This window comes from Rhinatrema bivittatum, chromosome 12 (assembly GCF_901001135.1).
Source record: "Rhinatrema bivittatum chromosome 12, aRhiBiv1.1, whole genome shotgun sequence".
Taxonomy (NCBI): domain Eukaryota; kingdom Metazoa; phylum Chordata; class Amphibia; order Gymnophiona; family Rhinatrematidae; genus Rhinatrema; species Rhinatrema bivittatum.
The window spans coordinates 80,117,007-80,133,681 of record NC_042626.1 but is presented as its reverse complement, the minus strand read 5'-3'; positions in this window follow the sequence as shown (position 1 = coordinate 80,133,681).

The window sequence follows — 16,675 nt, the reverse complement described above, 5'->3', positions numbered from 1 at the left end:
ATTTTAAGTTGAATTGTTAAATAGAGGTAAGCTATGTTATAAGCTAATTTCTTATCTGTAAAAATGTGAAAAACTTATAAATAAAGAATTTAAAAAAATAAAATAAAATAAAACTAATCAGATAAATTTCTTTTTCACTCAACGCACAATTAAACTCTGGAATTTGTTGCCAGAGGATGTGGTTAGTGCAGTTAGTATAGCTGTGTTTAAAAAAGGATTGAATACGTTCTTGGAGGAGAAGTCCATTACCTGCTATTATTTGAGTTGACTTAGAAAATAGCCACTGCTATTACTAGCAACGGTAACATGGAATAGACTTAGGTTTTGGGTACTTGCCAAGTTCTTATGGCCTGAATTGGCCACTGTTGGAAACAGGATGCTGGGCTTGATGGACCCTCGGTCTGACCCAGTATGGCATGTTCTTATGTATTGTGGACAAGCTGGTCATGCTGTGCAAACATGCTCTATATGTCCGGGAAACTGGCAAACCTAAGTCCTGTGGGAGGACTCTTCTTAAGTCTAACTGCACCCTCTCCTCCACTCTCTCTACCTGTATCCTTAATCTGCGGACCTCTAGAATATCAGACCCTTGCCTTAGTGGATTCTGGGGCAGGGGGAAATTTCATTTTGAAACGTCTAGTGGAATATTTGCGGATCCCCACCACTACCATGACGTCTCCGCTAATTTTGTCTTCTATCCATGGGGAGCCCTTTCCGGGTGAAGTAACCCTGCTCACAGAACCAGTGAGCTTGCGTACCGGTGCTCTTCATACAGAGACTATTTCCTTCTTTGTGCTAGAGAAGGCCATACACCCCTTAGTACTTGGACTACCATGGCTGCAGAAACATATGCCACAATTCAACTGGGCCACTTTGGAGCTTTCATGTTGGGGTCCAGATTGCCATGGCAAGTGCCTGATAGAAGTTTCATGCCAACTACCCTGTTACTGCCTGGGTTGCCGCCAATATGCATCTTTTCAAGATGTATTTTCCAAAGAATCTGCTGATGTACTGCCTCCACACAGATCTTACGACTGCTCCATTAATTTGAAGCCTAACACAGAACCACCCTCTCTCTGTAGCAGAAAATAAAGCGATGTCAGAGTACACCCAGGAGAATCTTCTAAAAGGCTTCATAAGACCCTCCAAGTCTCCTGCCAGCGCAGGCTTCTTCTTCATGAGGAAGAAGGACGGAACATTACGTCCATGTATTGACTACAGAGGTCTAAACGAGATCACTGTAAAGGATCGCTATCCCTTACCACTTATCTCGGAGCTATTCGATCGACTACAGGGAGCCAAGATATTCTCCAAGCTTGATCTCAAAGGAGCCTATAATCTAGTTCGCATCCGCTCTGGCGATGAATGGAAGACAGCTTTTAATACCAGGGATGGGCACTTTGAATATCTGGTGATGCCCTTCGGCCTCACCAGCTGTCTTCCAAAACATGATGCACGACATTCTGCGTGATCTACTCTACCAATGTGTCGTGTACTTAGACGACATCTTGATATTTTCTTAGGACCTGTATACCCATCTGAAAGATGTCAAAAGGGTACTGCAGAGAGTTCGCGAGAATCATCTATACGCCAAGCTGTCTAAATGCGAATTCCACAAGAAATCTGTGCCCTTCTAAGGATACATTGTTTCGAATAAAGGTTTCCAGATGGACCCTCAGAAGCTTGAGAGTATTCAAAAATGGACACAACCCACTGGTCTGAAAGCTCTTAGACGATTTCTGGGATTCACCAACTACTACAGAACCTTTATCAAGAATTACTCTTCGTTGACAGTTCCATTATCTGCGATGACGAAGAAAGGTGCCAACATCGCCAATCGGTCTACAGAGGCTGTGACAGAATTTCAGAAGCTAAAAGTTGCCTTCTCAAATAAGCCATGCCTCCGCCATCCGGACCCTGCATGACCCTTCATTGTGGAAGTCGATGCCTCGGATATAGGCGTAGGAGCTGTGCTAAGCCAGACCAGTGACTCTAAGATCTTGCAACCATGTTTTTTCTTCTCCTGACGTTTCTCACCTGCGGAGAAGAACTACGGCATTGGGGATAAAGAACTACTGGCGATAAAGATGGCATTTGAAGAGTGGCGCCCTTGGCTTGAAGGTGCACAACATCAGATCACTGTTTACACTGATCACAAGAATATGGAGTACCTCCGTCACGCCCAGCGCCTTAACCACAGACAAGCGAGATGGTCCCTTTTCTTCAATAAATTTGACTTTGTGCTGAAATACCACCCTGGAGATAAGAACATCAGAGTAGATGCCCTATCTCACTCTTTTCTCTCTGAAGACATACCTGATGAACCCCAGCATATCATTGACCCAAAAAGTTTTTATAAGCTACACATCCGGTACCTCCGGGCAAGACCATTGTTCCCTGCAATCTAAGAAAGAAACTGTTAGCATGGGCTCACGATTCAAAACTGGCTGGACATCCTGGACAACGAAGAAAAGTGTCTTCCTTCATGGCCCACCATGAAGGAAGACACTCCTGCGTATGTAGCTTCTTGCTCCAATTGCGCCAGACAGAAACCTTTGCCCAGACGTCCTTGGGGCCTGCTTCATCTCTTACCAGTACTAGATGAGCCCTGGACCCACATTGCCACAGACTTTGTGGTGGACTTGCCACTTTCGGGAGGTAACAATACCATCTGGGTTACAGTGGATCATTTCTTGAAGATGGCTCACTTCGTGGCTCTCCCTGGCTTGCCTTTAGCCATGGAGCTTGCTAAACTATTCATCAGCCACAACTTTCGCCTACACGGCATCCCAAAACACATTGTCTCAGACAGAGGAGTCCAATTTACAGCCAGGTTCTGGAAGGCTTTGTGTAAGAAGTTTGACATCACTCATGATTTCACCTCTGTATACCATTCTCAGTCAAATGGCCAAACTGAGAGAATGAATAGAACATTCAAGCCTATGTTGGTTCACTTCAGAATGACTGGGCTGAACTGTTGCCCTGGGCTGAGTTCGCCATCAACTCCCATCCAGCATCATCTACTGGATCTACACCTTTTGAAGTGGTTTACAGACGACAACCCTTACCACCTTTACCACTTCCACTTTCAGTGTCGTCCCCGGCAGCTCAATCTACTGCCAAAGATATCCAACAACTCTGGAGAAAGACTAAAGAGATGCTCCAAAAAGCTGGACAAAGAGTTAAGAAGGGCTATGATGCTCACCATAGCAAAGCTCCTGAATTCCAGCCTGGTGACAAGGTCTGGCTGTCTACCAAACATCTGAGACTCAAGCTACCATCAGCTTTTATTTGCTCCAAGCTTGGTCGGACCCTTTCCTATCCTCCGACAATTGGGTACGCTCACTTACAGTCTGAAACTTCCTCCAGCAATGAAGATTCATAATGCGTTCCATGTCTCGCTACTGAAACCGCTTGGCCTTAGCGAGTTTTCCACCAAGACACTTGAACCTACTCCTGTTGATGCAGAAGAAGACATCGAGTACAAGGCTGATGCCATCCTTCATGTAAGAAAGAGAGGCAGAGTTTGGGAATACCTCCTATCATGGGAGTGTTACGGACCTGAAGAAAACTCTTGGGAACCTTTGGCTAATATCATGGATAAAGAGATGCTTCATCAATTCCATCAATCGCATCCTCAAAAACCAAGACCAGGTAGGCGGTCTGGAGGGGGCCCTTTGAAGGGGGTACTGTTGCATCCATCGGTCTCGGACAGCTTCAACCTCTGTGCCTCACCTTTCTCTCTGCTCTCCCCGATAGCCTTGGGATGATGGTTACTGCCGTCTCTGCTTGCTGCTCTCTCCGACATCCCTGGAATGGCTATGGCAAGGCTATCCGCCATGTTTCTCCTGAGGGCTTCCTAGAGTGCGAGCGCGCACGCCACCCACGTCTTGGGCTCCCAGCTATCTCCCTAAAACCCCTGCAAATGCTCCAAAATGCCACTGCCAGGATCTTAACCAAAGCAAAAAAAAGGGACCACATAACTCCAATTTTGAAGAATCTTCACTGGCTCCCCATAAAATATAGGATCCTCTACAAAACCATCTCATCCATCCATAAATCCATTTACAAAGTCTCAGACCTCGACCTCAAGATCCCATTCCAGCTACATTCGTCTTCTTGTCCTTTGAGATCAGTGCAAAAAGGCTCTCTAAAAACCCCTCCACTCAAAATCTCATCTAACAAAAGAGCCCTATCTACAGCAGGCCCTATCCACTGGAACTCTCTACCATCAGATCTTAGACTTGAACAATGCCCCATCACTTTCAAAAAAAGACTTAAAACTTGGCTTTTCACTCAAGCATACGCCTGAGCTGATCTTCTCAATTCCCCCCTTTTCCGGGTCAATTTCATTTCATACCACATGATTCAATAATACAATAGCCAGCGGCTGTGGTGTTGTTCAATATTCAACAATACTATCTTACTATGCCTGTGGTGTTGTTCAAGGTTCAATAATACTATAGCCAATGGCTTATCCATCTAGACAAATTACAAATACTAGATACTCGATTGATTCATTCTAATTGCCTGCCTATAAGAAGATTGTTGTTATTTATTTGTTGTATTATTATGCCTTATTTTTGTTTTATTATGCCTTATTTTAATTCAATTTTTTCCAAGTTCACTCTCCTGTTCTATGTAAGACTCATATGTTTAGTCATCCTAATGTTATATGTAAACCGAATTGATTGGTAACATTGTTACCAGAACCTCGGTATATAAAAAATGTTAAATAAATAAATAAATAAATATCCACGTCATGGCGGGAACCTCGGGGGCGTCCCCCCTCGAATGATGTCATGCCATCCGGGTATTTAGCCTGCCCTTCGTTTGCTAACAATTCGAGTTAGCAAGGATTGGATTGCCTCCAGTCTGAGCTACTCTGCCACTTCCGTGCTGCCGCTGGAAGCTCTCCCTGCCCTTCAGAGTATTTCATCTAACCTGGGTACCCGCTCCTCGTAGGCACCTGAAAGAAAGCAAAGGGCCCATCTGGGATACCAGGTATTCACTCCCCGAGGGCCTGCACTCCCTGCCTCGGTGCCTGTAATCCAACTACTTCTGCCTGCTGTGATCTACATCTATACAGCTACCAACTTAGTGAGTAATCTAACCTTTATCAGTCTGTCTCATCTACAGCTCTGCACTAGGAACCTGCAACCAGAACTCCCTATACTACCTTGTGCTGCTAACATCTACCATTGTGAGACGGGTGTCCTCTGCCGAGGGTCCCTGGACTGCTACTACTGGATCATCTCACTACTGCCACCTCTGGTGGTATCATCCAACTGTATAATAAAAGACAAATCTCTGTGTTTGTGTGTCTCAAGTCTAGCCTACTACTGCGGCTCCTCACGGGGCTCCTCCCCATGGGCGTGGTCATCACCAAAGTACCCAAGAATCCATTCCAACACCTCAAAACTATAACAGTCATGGTTGCAAGCACACACTGCAGGCATGATCCTGCGCTTTCTACACACTGCAGTCATGGTTGTATGCTATGTCCATACACTGTTGTCATAGTTGACAATTTCTGTGTACACACACTGCAGTCATGGTTGCATGCTCTCTGTGCACAGACTGCAGTCATAGTTGCATGTTTTCTGTGTCCACACACTGCAGTCATGGTTGTGCCTTCTCTACACCTTGCAGTCACAGTTGTACACTCTCTGTATCCACACACTATAGTCATAGTTGACATTTTCTGTGTGCATACACTGCAGTCATGGCTGCATGCTTTCTGTGTACACACACTACAGTCATGGCTGTGTCCAAACTGTTATGGTTAATGGTGTTTGGGTGGATCCTTGGACACTGTGGCAGCTGACCACGCCCAAGGTGGGCAGTCCCGTGAGGGACCAGAGTGTCAGGCTAAACTCCGGATAGACAAACACAGATTTGAATCTTTTATTAAACAGTTTATGGAACCACCAGAGGTGGCAGTAGTGAGTAGTGGTTGTAGAGCCCAGCTGGGTGCGTCTCTCACAGAACGCTGGAACAGCAGATCCTCTGTAGGCAGTGCTGTAGTGGAAAGAGACTGAGAGTTATGAGCACACAATAAGATTAACATTCAGAGTCCCAAATAGAAATAGGAGAGCTCCGAGACAGGGAGAGCAGGCCCTCGAGCAGTGAGTACCTGATCCCTTAGAGCAGAGAGACTCAGTGGCATTGTACTCACTAGCAGTAGCAGAGATTCCACTAGAGGAGGGGTCTGGCACCGGAGCAGAGGGCAGGCCCTCGAGGAGCGAGTACCTGATTCCAGCGAAGCAGTACTGTGGAGAGAGATGTTTTCTGTACTCACTGATGGTGACTGTAAGTTAGTTCTTCCAAGTAGAAGGGTAGAGGTTGCAGGCAGCGACACAGGGAACATGGGCCCTCGAGGAGCGAATACCGGTTTCCTGATAGCACCTGAAAGAAGCAGAGAGGCCCCCGAGGAGCGGGTACCCCGTTAGTGACCCCAAAGAGTAGTAAGAGTTCCAGATAGAGCTGGAGTGGCAGAGTAGCTTAGGAACAGAGAGTGAATCCCATCTGTATGAATCCTGTTGCTAACTCAACGAGCTAGCAAATACTGTAGGCAGATATACCCTGAAGTCGTGACGTCAGAACAGGGGGACGCCCCTGAAGTTCGCGCCAAAGTGAAGTTAAAGATGAGGGCGGCGTGCGCGCACGCCCTAGAGGTACCTTGAAGGAGAATGGTGGGAGGCAGCACCAAAGCTGGTCTGGGGACGCCGGAGAGAACGGCAAGCAGACGCTGCGGCGGCCATCAGTCCAAGGTAAGCGGGAGGAACCGCAAGTAGAGAGAGGTAGGTGGGGCGAAGTCATCGAAGACCAGATGCAACACAAACACTGCAGTCATAGTTGACGCTTTCTGTGTGCACACACTGCAGTCATGGTTGCATGCTGTGTCCAAACACTGCAGTCATAGTTGACGCTTTCTGTGTGCGCACACACTGCAGTCATGGTTGCATGCTGTGTACACACACTGCAGTCATGGTTGCATGCTGTGTCCAAACACTGCAGTCATAGTTGACGCTTTCTGTGTGCGCACACACTGCAGTCATGGTTGCATGCTGTGTACACACACTGCAGTCATGGTTGCATGCTCTCTGTGTGCGCACACTGCAGTCATGTTTCTGCGCTCTGTGTGCTCACACTGCTGTCATGGTTGTGTGCTCTCTGTGTGCACACACTGCAGTCTTGGCTGCACACTTTCTGTCTTCACACTATAGTCCTGGTTGCACATTTTCTGTGTGCACAGTGCAGTCATGGTTGCACACTGTCTTGAGTACACACACAATGCAGCAATGATGTCTTCTCTTGTTGGAGTCTGCTTTGACATGGTTTCTGTGAAATGCTGCCTTACTCATCATCAACCCTATAGCAACATTTGAGAGGCCTACCTAGACATTTCCCCCACCCCCTCCCCACAAACAGAGGAAAAATTAAAAAGAGTTATCATAAGCACTTCCAGCCAGCAAAAAGCTTTCAGGATGAATGCACAGCCCTGTTTCCTGCCAGGGAATATAAAACTCCAGCTTGACCATTTTCAAAGGGGAGTTCATATTATTTATTTATTTTATTTATTTAGTGTTTTTTTATACCGGCATTCACGATAGGCATCGCATCATGCCGGTTTACATTTAACAGGGGGTGAAAAATAATACAATATAAGAACGTTAACAGGTGTGGAGCTTGAAATCTTACCGTCTCTGCTAGGGTGCAGCTGTGGAAAAATCATTCATTAATGGGGCACAGCTCATCAAGTGCTCTAAATCCTGGTTCCAGGTCAAAGGGAGGCATCTGCCCTTCTCAAAGTTCTGTCCTAGCAGGACTCATAAGCGTCCATCCAGCACTAAGGAGGATCTGCATCCATTGGGGCAAGATTCCCTTCAGTCCTACAGCCTTCCCTGCATCTTTTCCTTTTTCTCTCCAAAAGGGGATTTAGTTAGTGTCACAGATGTAACTTTCTCTGGCCAGCATGTGAGGCACGGCCTGCTGCTTGCAGCCTCCTAGGTGCTTGTTGTCATACTCCCACATCTGAACCCTGCTGCAGTGTGTGTCAAGAACGACCCAGCAACTCACACCCAGCTGCCGAAGTGACCAGGGCTCCCTACGTTACAGTAAAGGCAAACAGTTTCTGGCGTTTTAATTGCATTCTGACAAATTGTTAAAATTCCACATCAACATCGCCCCACACCCAGCCTGTGGCATTTGTGATTTACACACTTCATGATTACCCTTCATCTGCCAGCCCTGCATAATGTTCTGCTGCCACCCAGTGGTTCCAGGGCTGAAATCTGCAGGACCTATTACAAATAATAATCCTAGGAATACCAGCGAGAGGAAGTATTAATCCAAGAAAGGCATGGTGAGAGCATGGATTTTCTCTGATAGACAGATCAGAATCATTACACTCCACACCTACCTTTTTCTTCTGCTCCTCTGGCTTCTGTGGTGCCATGAGCCTTTATGAGTAGCTACTCAGGGGGCTCCCACCCTTCATACAGATATCACAGCTGCAGTCAGGGCTGTAGCTAGATCCTTTCATTTAGCACATTGTACTGAAACAGCAGGAAACATCGCCCACCACTTACACGAAATGGACAGCAATAACAGTTCTGCCACCACATTCCATCTCTCCACCCATCTGACAGCTGTGCACCACACCACCCTGCAGCTAGGAAGCAGGATCTACGTTATACAACATGGAAACATAGAAATGACAGCAGAAGAAGACCAAATGGCCCATCCAGTCTGCCCAGCAAGCTTTCACTCAGCCCCCCCCCCCATATTTATCTGTTACTCTTGTCCCTTGTAAGTGACTTTTTTGTTCTATTTCCCTTCCACCCCCACCATCGATCTATTTCCCGTCCACCCCTGCCATTGATCTATTTCCCGTCCACCCCTGCCATCGATGTACTTAGCAGTGCTGGAGCTGCATCTAAGTGAAGTATCTAGCTAATTGCTTAGGGGTGTCAGTGCTGGAGCTGCATCTCAGTGAAGTATCTAGCTAATTGTGTAGGGGTAGTAACCGCCATCATAGCAAGCTACTCCCACGCATGTTTATCCAGCCTGTGCAACTCAGTCCTTGTTCGTTGTTGTCTGAATGTGTCATCTTTTCAACATTCTCCCTGCTGTTGAAGCAGAGAACTATGCTGGATATCATTGAACGTGAAGTATCAGACTTATTTGGTTTGGGCTAGTAACCGCCGAATCAAGCAAGCTACTCCCCTGCTTTTTTGTGGATACAAATCCTTTTTTTCACATTTCCTCTTGCCGTTGAAGCATAGAGCAATGTTGGAGTCACATTAACCATGTGTATGTTTATTGAATTAGGATATTAATCTCCAGGTGTTATTTAGGAGAGTTGTGGGTGGATCCTTGGACCAGTGGCAGATGACCACGCCCCTGGGGGAAGATCCCGAGAGGGACCACCAGTCAGGCTCAGAGTTAGGAGACAGACACACACTAGTTCTTTTATAAGACAGTATACTGAACCACCAGAGGTGGCAGTAGTGAGCTGGAATGCCCGGCTGGTCTGTAGTCCCTCAGATACTGGAACAGCGATCCCTGGAGGCTGAACTGTAGAGAAACTGAAATATAGTGAGTAGACAGGGTATGCAGAGTTCATGTACCGAACCTGATGGTAACACTCACACAATGTCTCATAGAAGCCCAGGAGCTGGAATGACGTAGGCCTCGAGGAACGAGTACCTGGTTCCAGGGAAAGCTCTGAGAGAGCGATGGTAACTCACAGATGTAGTAGGCAGCGATGACTTCCAGGCAGAAGTGAATACAGAGCAAGTCTGGGAATGTGGGCCCTCGAGGAGCGAGTACCGGTTCCAGACTGTCACCTGAAAAACAAAGGAGAGAGCAAGGCCCCTGAGGAGCAGGAACCCCTGGTAAGTCTGAGGAGGCAGAGTAGCTTAGGTAGTGTAACCTTTACTAACTCGCTCTGTTAGTAAATTCTAAGACCTTATATATCCGTCGCGGGTGACGTCATGTCAGGGGGACGCCCCTGAGGTTCACGCCATTGCCGGTACTTCAGTCGGGGCCGTGCCACGTGCGCGCCCCTAAGCCTCCAGGAAACATGGCGGGTTGCAGCGTCTAGCTGGTCCGGGGACACCGGAGGACTTCGGCTGAAGGACGCCGCGGCAGCCAATCTTCCCGCGGGCGAAGAGGGAGGCACCATAGAGGTAAGGAGGGCGGAGAGAGGGCGTCGGGAACCGACGAACACAACACCAGGTAGTAGCCTTCATTCCCGCAAGCCACCACCATGCTTCTTCACTTCATTCACATCCTCTAGACTTTATGGATCCACAGTGTTTATCCCACACCTCTTTGAAATCCTTCACAGTTTTGGTCTTCACCACTTCCTCCGGAAGGGCGTTCCAAGCATCCACCACCCTCTCCGTGAAGAAATACTTCCTGACATTGGTTCTGAGTCTTCCTCCCTGGAGTTTTAAATCGTGACCCCTGGTTCTGCTGATTTTTTTGCAACGGAAAAGGTTTGTCGTTGTCTTTGGCTCATTAAAACCTTTCAAGTATCTGAAAGTCTGTATCATATCACATCTGCTCCTCCTTTCTTCCAGGGTGTACATATTTAGATTCTTCAATCTCCCCTCATAAGTCATTTGATGAAGACCCTCCACCTTTTTGGTCACCCTTCTCTGTACCGCCTCCATCCTGTCTCTGTCCCTTCAGAGATACGGTCTTCAGAACTGAACACAGTACTCCAGGTGAGGCCTCACCAAGGACCTGTACAAGGGGATAGTCACTTCTCTTTTCTTACTCGATATTCCTCTCTCTATGCAGCCCAGCATTCTTCTGGCTTTAGCTATCGCCTTGTCACATTGTTTCACCGAATTCAGATCATTAGACACTATCACCCCCAGGACTCTCTCCTGCTCCGTGCACATCATAGCTTCTCCCTTCATCGAATACAGTTCTTTCGGATTTCCACACCCCATATGCATGACTCTGCACTTCTTGGCATTGAATTTCAACTGCCATATCTTCGACCACTCTTCCAGTTTCCTTAAATCCCGTCTCATTCTCTCCACTCCTTTCGGCGTGTCCAATCTGTTGCAGATCTTAGTGTCATCCGCAAAAAGACAAGCATAAGAACATGCCATACTGGGTCAGACCAAGGGTCCATCAAGCCCAGCATCCTGTTTCCAACAGTAGCCAATCCAGGCCATATGAACCTGGCAAGTACCCAAAAACTAAGTCTATTCCATGTTACCGTTGCTAGTAATAGTAGAGGCCATTTCCTAAGTCAACTTAATTAATAGCAGGTAATGGACTTCTCCAAGAACTTATCCAATCCTTTTTTAAACACAGCTATACTAACTACAATAACCACATCTTCTGGCAACAAATTCCAGAGTTTAATTGTGCGTTGAGTGAAAAAGAACTTTTTCCGATTAGTTTTAAATGTGCCACATGCTAACTTCATGGAGTGCCCCCTAGTCTTTCTATTATCCGAAAGAGTAAAAAACCGATTCACATCTACCCATTCTAGACCTCTCATGATTTTAAACACCTCTATCATATCCCCCCTCAGCCGTCTCTTCTCCAAGCTGAAAAGTCCTAACCTCTTTAGTCTTTCCTCATAGGGGAGCTGTTCCATTCCCTTTATCATTTTGGTCGCCCTTCTCTGTACCTTCTCCATCGCAATTACCTTCTATCCCAGCCTTACCTTCTATCCCAGCTGGGACTTCTGCCTCTCAGGGTTGTGAGTGCTGCTTCTGCAGACCATGCACCTTTCAATAAGGATCATTAGCATCAGCAACTAAACAGCTTTACTTTTTAGCTCTTCTTGGGTCTCCACAGCGTTCTAGGGTCTAATACACCCAAGTGAGTCATTAACAGCAGCAACATTTCAGAGCATTGTCAGGACTGGCTGCTGGTGGGTATCAAATTGGGCGCCAGACATGATGGGAGGTGGGTGCTTTGCCTTCTCAGCTACTGTGATTACTAATGGGAGTAGGCTGATACATTAAAGGAGATCTTGTACCAAGTCTGCTGCTAGTTCCAGGGACTAGAAAAAAGGTTGCTGGCAACAGGCAAGTTGTGCCCAGTGACTGGAGGGCTGCAGAAGCCAGAACCCAAGATCCAAGATACCAGGAGTTGAAGAGAATTACTTTTGGTTTTTGTGAGCATTGTTAGTAAATGGAAGTCCTGACTTGTGAATGCTTTGACCCAACTCTGCTCATGTCTACTTGGAAGTGAACCTCCTGCCTTATGGCAAGTCCTTGAAAGTAGGTAATGGTGAGCTGGTGTTTAGGTAATGGGCTTACAGAAGCTTAAGGGAGAGACTATACTTTAGACTGGAACCCGCTCTATGTATACCAGGATATCACTGCACCTGCTAGGTTTCTTTTTTTTAATAAAGCCAAGTATGGAAACTTGACAGAGACTCAGAACCAGACAGTTTGAGAATGTTTGCAGAATGCCACAAATGGTGCACTCTGAATGTCACCCTAGGTGTGCAGGGCATATAATATTCTGTAATGATGCTTTGGCAGGGAATATCTGCCTTCCAGTGCCATCACTCATTAGAGGCTAGTCTCTGAACTTGCGAGTATCTATGGCCAGATCAAGCAAGCTACTCACCAGTCAGGTTGGTGCTCGCTTTCTTCATCAATGTTTCAGACTCTTTAGATAAGAACATAAGTGCCCTGCTGAGACTGACCAAGGAGCCTAGCATCCTCTCTGACTAGGGAAAGATGAAAATCCAAAGGGGGAGAAAGGGGGGCTAGCGAGGAAGGGGACCAGTAGGAGACAGAAATGGGCCAATAGGTCCTTATCTGTCATTATCTATTATGAATGAGGGTAAAAGGGGATAGACTCAGGAGTGACTCAAGGAAATATTTCTGAACAGAGAGGGTGGTGGATGCATGGAACAGTCTTACAGTGAAGGTAGTGGAGGCAAGGACAGTATCTGAATTCAAGAAATGATGGGACAAGCTGAGCAGATGGGGATGGGCCATATGCTCTTTATATGCCCTCATGTTCTTGGTTTCTATCTTACTAAAGAATTTTGGCTTTCTGTCTCTGCTCCAGAAAAATAATGAAAGTGTGAGGGGCATTGGAAACATTTTACTAGGGACTCTTCCTATCTATGACAATGAAAATATACACCTAGGAATCAGGATAATGTTTGCATTCAGATTCAGTTGTAGAAACAGGGAGGTGCAATAAATATTATAGCAATCCTCTTAGAATTTGTGACCTCGGGGGCGCTGTTCAGCATCCGATGCGGGAGGACGTTTGATTCCTGAGCTCCTCCGAACCCGGGCCCTACCAACCACAAAAATTAGCGAACCTGCCTGAAAATTGGCCCCGTAAAATCCTCATTGCCTGAAGAATACTCTCACTGCCCTCCCGAATGGCAGCAAAATGCAAAACCACTGATTTGAGGCAGTTCTCTTATGAGAAACTGCAGCCGGACTCTGCTCAAGATGGCGGCGAGCATGAGGGGGCCAACCCAGAGGAAGCCACGGCGTCGGAGGAAACTTCTGAAAAAAGATCGGTTAGGGACGCCGCAAACCCGGACCTCCTCCTCACTAGAGATGAGGCCAGAAAATGGTTTATAGATTTGTGCGCTGACCTCATACAATATAAGCAGGACATTATGGATTCGGTTGCAGATCTTAAAGACGACATGGCAGCTTTGGGGACTCGGGTGGATGATATAGAAAACCGCATTGATGGACATGGGAATGCTCTAAACCTGCTAGATCAACAATGCACTGCTTCTACTTCTGATATACAGGCATTACAAGATAAGACAGAAGACTTAGAAAATAGGAGCAGACGCAATAACTTGAGGATTAGGGGCATACCTGACACCCCTGAATTTGCTGACGCCCCTGCAGTGGCCATACAAATCTGCAATCACATTTTATCACAGGCACAGGAGGAAAACCCTGATTCAGAGACTGGAGCACAAGAGGTTCGCCTGGAACGTGCGCATAGAGCCCTGGGACCCAGGAGGGACCAACGGCCAAGAGATTTGGTGCTCTGCTTTCATAGTTTGAAGGAGAAAATTTATTCGTTAGCAAGGAGCACGAAGGAATTAAAATGGAGTAATCAACCCATTTCTGTTTTCCAAGATCTTGCTCCTGTGACCCTAAAGAAACGCTTTGACCTGCGAAAGGTGACTACCAGTCTCAGAAATAATGACATTAGGTATCGATGGAATTATCCGTTCAGATTATCTTTTCAAGTGCAAGGAGTGACCTACAGAATTAAAACTGTGGAAGAGGCATTTGTGGCCTTCAATAAAGCACAGCTCCTGACCACTTTCCAAGCCCCCAAACCAAGGCTGAATTCCATGAAGCTAGATGCGGCACCACGATGGCAGCAGGCGGATAAAGGGAGGAAGCGACTTCGGTGGCAAGCAGATAATACTCGCTCCAAATTGGAGGAACAACGTTGAAGGACAGTACTGTAATGTATGATTTCATTGGTTTGCTCCCATTCTTGCGGAGAAAGTGCAGGGGGCTGTTTTAGATCCATGTTTCTTCACAGACTGATTTGTCTATAAGGACCTTACATGTTACTTGTCAGGTTCCTGATAAGCTGTTGGACTTTAGAGCTTTGCTGTGCAGCTCAATAAGTACTAGGTTTTGATATAATTTACTTGTGTGGTTGGGGTGGGTGGGGGGAGGGAATGGCTTCGTGCTATTGGATGCAAATGACCCCCTTAGGCACAGTATTCTATAGGTTGTTCAAGGGATACTGTAGGACCGATTGGGGCAGCAAAGGGGCATATGGGATTATCCATCTAGAGTGGATAGGGATGAGACTCAACAGGACACTTAGTCTAATTACCAAGCAGATGCAGGACTGGTCTGTTCGTCTGACATGTTTCCAGCATGGTGGACTTCGTCCTCATGTGCAGATATATTCTTTCCACCTTCTCCATAAATGGCGACCAGAGTAATTTCTATTAATGTCAGGGGGCTGAATACACCTCGGAAACGCTCACTTTTAAAAAGAGAAATGCAGAGGCAAAAAGCGGATATAGTGTATCTTCAAGAAACACACATACGTAAACATCATGAACGCTTACTATTCTTTCCCCAATACTCTGCTAGTTATTGGGCAGCTAGTACCAAGCATTCTAGATATGCGGGGGTGGGAATACTTTTGTCTACATCTTTAGTGTACGAGGAACTCGGTAAGGTGGTGGACTCCCAAGGCAGGTATCTCTTGCTGAAAATTAGGGTGGGCAAGCGCACAATCACCTTATTTATTTTATTTATTTATTTATTTAAAATCTTTTCTATACCGTCGCTAAGTTATACACCATCGCAACGGTTTACATGTAGGCACATATTTAATGTAGGTAAAAGTGTACTATAGTACATTCTAACAGGTGCCGTCAAAGGTTCAGTTACAATATATCATTAGACAAAATAATTTTTAGAGAAGTGGGTCATGACCGAGTGTACTGAAAGTACTTTTACAGGTAAATTTATCATACATAGTGTTATCAATATGCTAGTTGTGATGTGGGGTTCATAGACTACTCTACTGTATCGTCCTAAGTACTGTGTGTCGGTGCTTATCTGCTTATTCCTGAATAATTTCTATTCTCCCGTCTCCTTGTAAAAATGCCTGTTTAAAAAGCCATGTTTTTAAACTTTTCTTAAATGCCTTGAGATCACTTTGTAATCTGATCTCTGGAGGCATTGTGTTCCAAATTGTGGGTCCTGCTAATGATAAGGCCCTTTCCCTCACTTGGGTTAGTCTTGCTGTTTTAACTGAAGGGATGGTTAGGAGTGCTTTATTTGCTGATCGAAGATTTCTGTGTGGGACGTGTACCCATAATGCTGTGTTTAGCCAGTCTGATTTCTCATCATGAATTAGTTTATGGATGGTACATAGGGTTTTGTATTTAATTCTGTGTTCAATCGGTAACCAATGTAGTTCCGCTAGGGTTTCGGTTATGTGGTCCCTCCTCCTTTTTTCGGTTAGTATTCTAGCTGCTGTGTTCTGAAGTATTTGAAGTGGTCTTAACGTAGTATTTGGTAGTCTTAGCAGCAGGGCATTACAGTAATCCGTGCTGGAGAAAATTAGTGCCTGTAGAATTGTTCGGAAATCATTTTGAGTTAGTAGTGGTTTTAGTTTTCTGAGTACCATGAGTTTTGCGTATCCTTCCTTTACTTTTAGTGATATGTGCTGTTTTAGATTGATTTCAGGGTCCATTATTATTCCAAGGTTACGTACTTTTCCAGCTAGTTCAATTTTCTGGTTGTCTTTGAGGATTATTGAAGTTTGGCTGATTTCAGTATTTTTCCGTTCTAGGTGTAGGAATTCTTTTTATCAATATTAATAACAAGTTCCATTTGTGTCAGTAGTTGTTTTTATAATGCTTAGGTACATGTTAGCTAGATTTAATGTTTTCCAAACACCAATCAATTAGCATTCCTGCAAATTTGATATTCTCCTCCACCAGCACTTAGCAGGAGATCTCCTCTTGGGCGGAGATTTCAATGCTATTCTTGATCCCAACTTGGATACTACTTCTAAGTCAGTTCCAGCTTCTAGATTTAGGAACTCATGGCGCTCATTTCTTGATAAATGGAGCCTCATTGATATATGGAGAAAGCTTTACCCGCACTCACGTTCCTATACTTTCTACTCCCAACCTCACGGCACT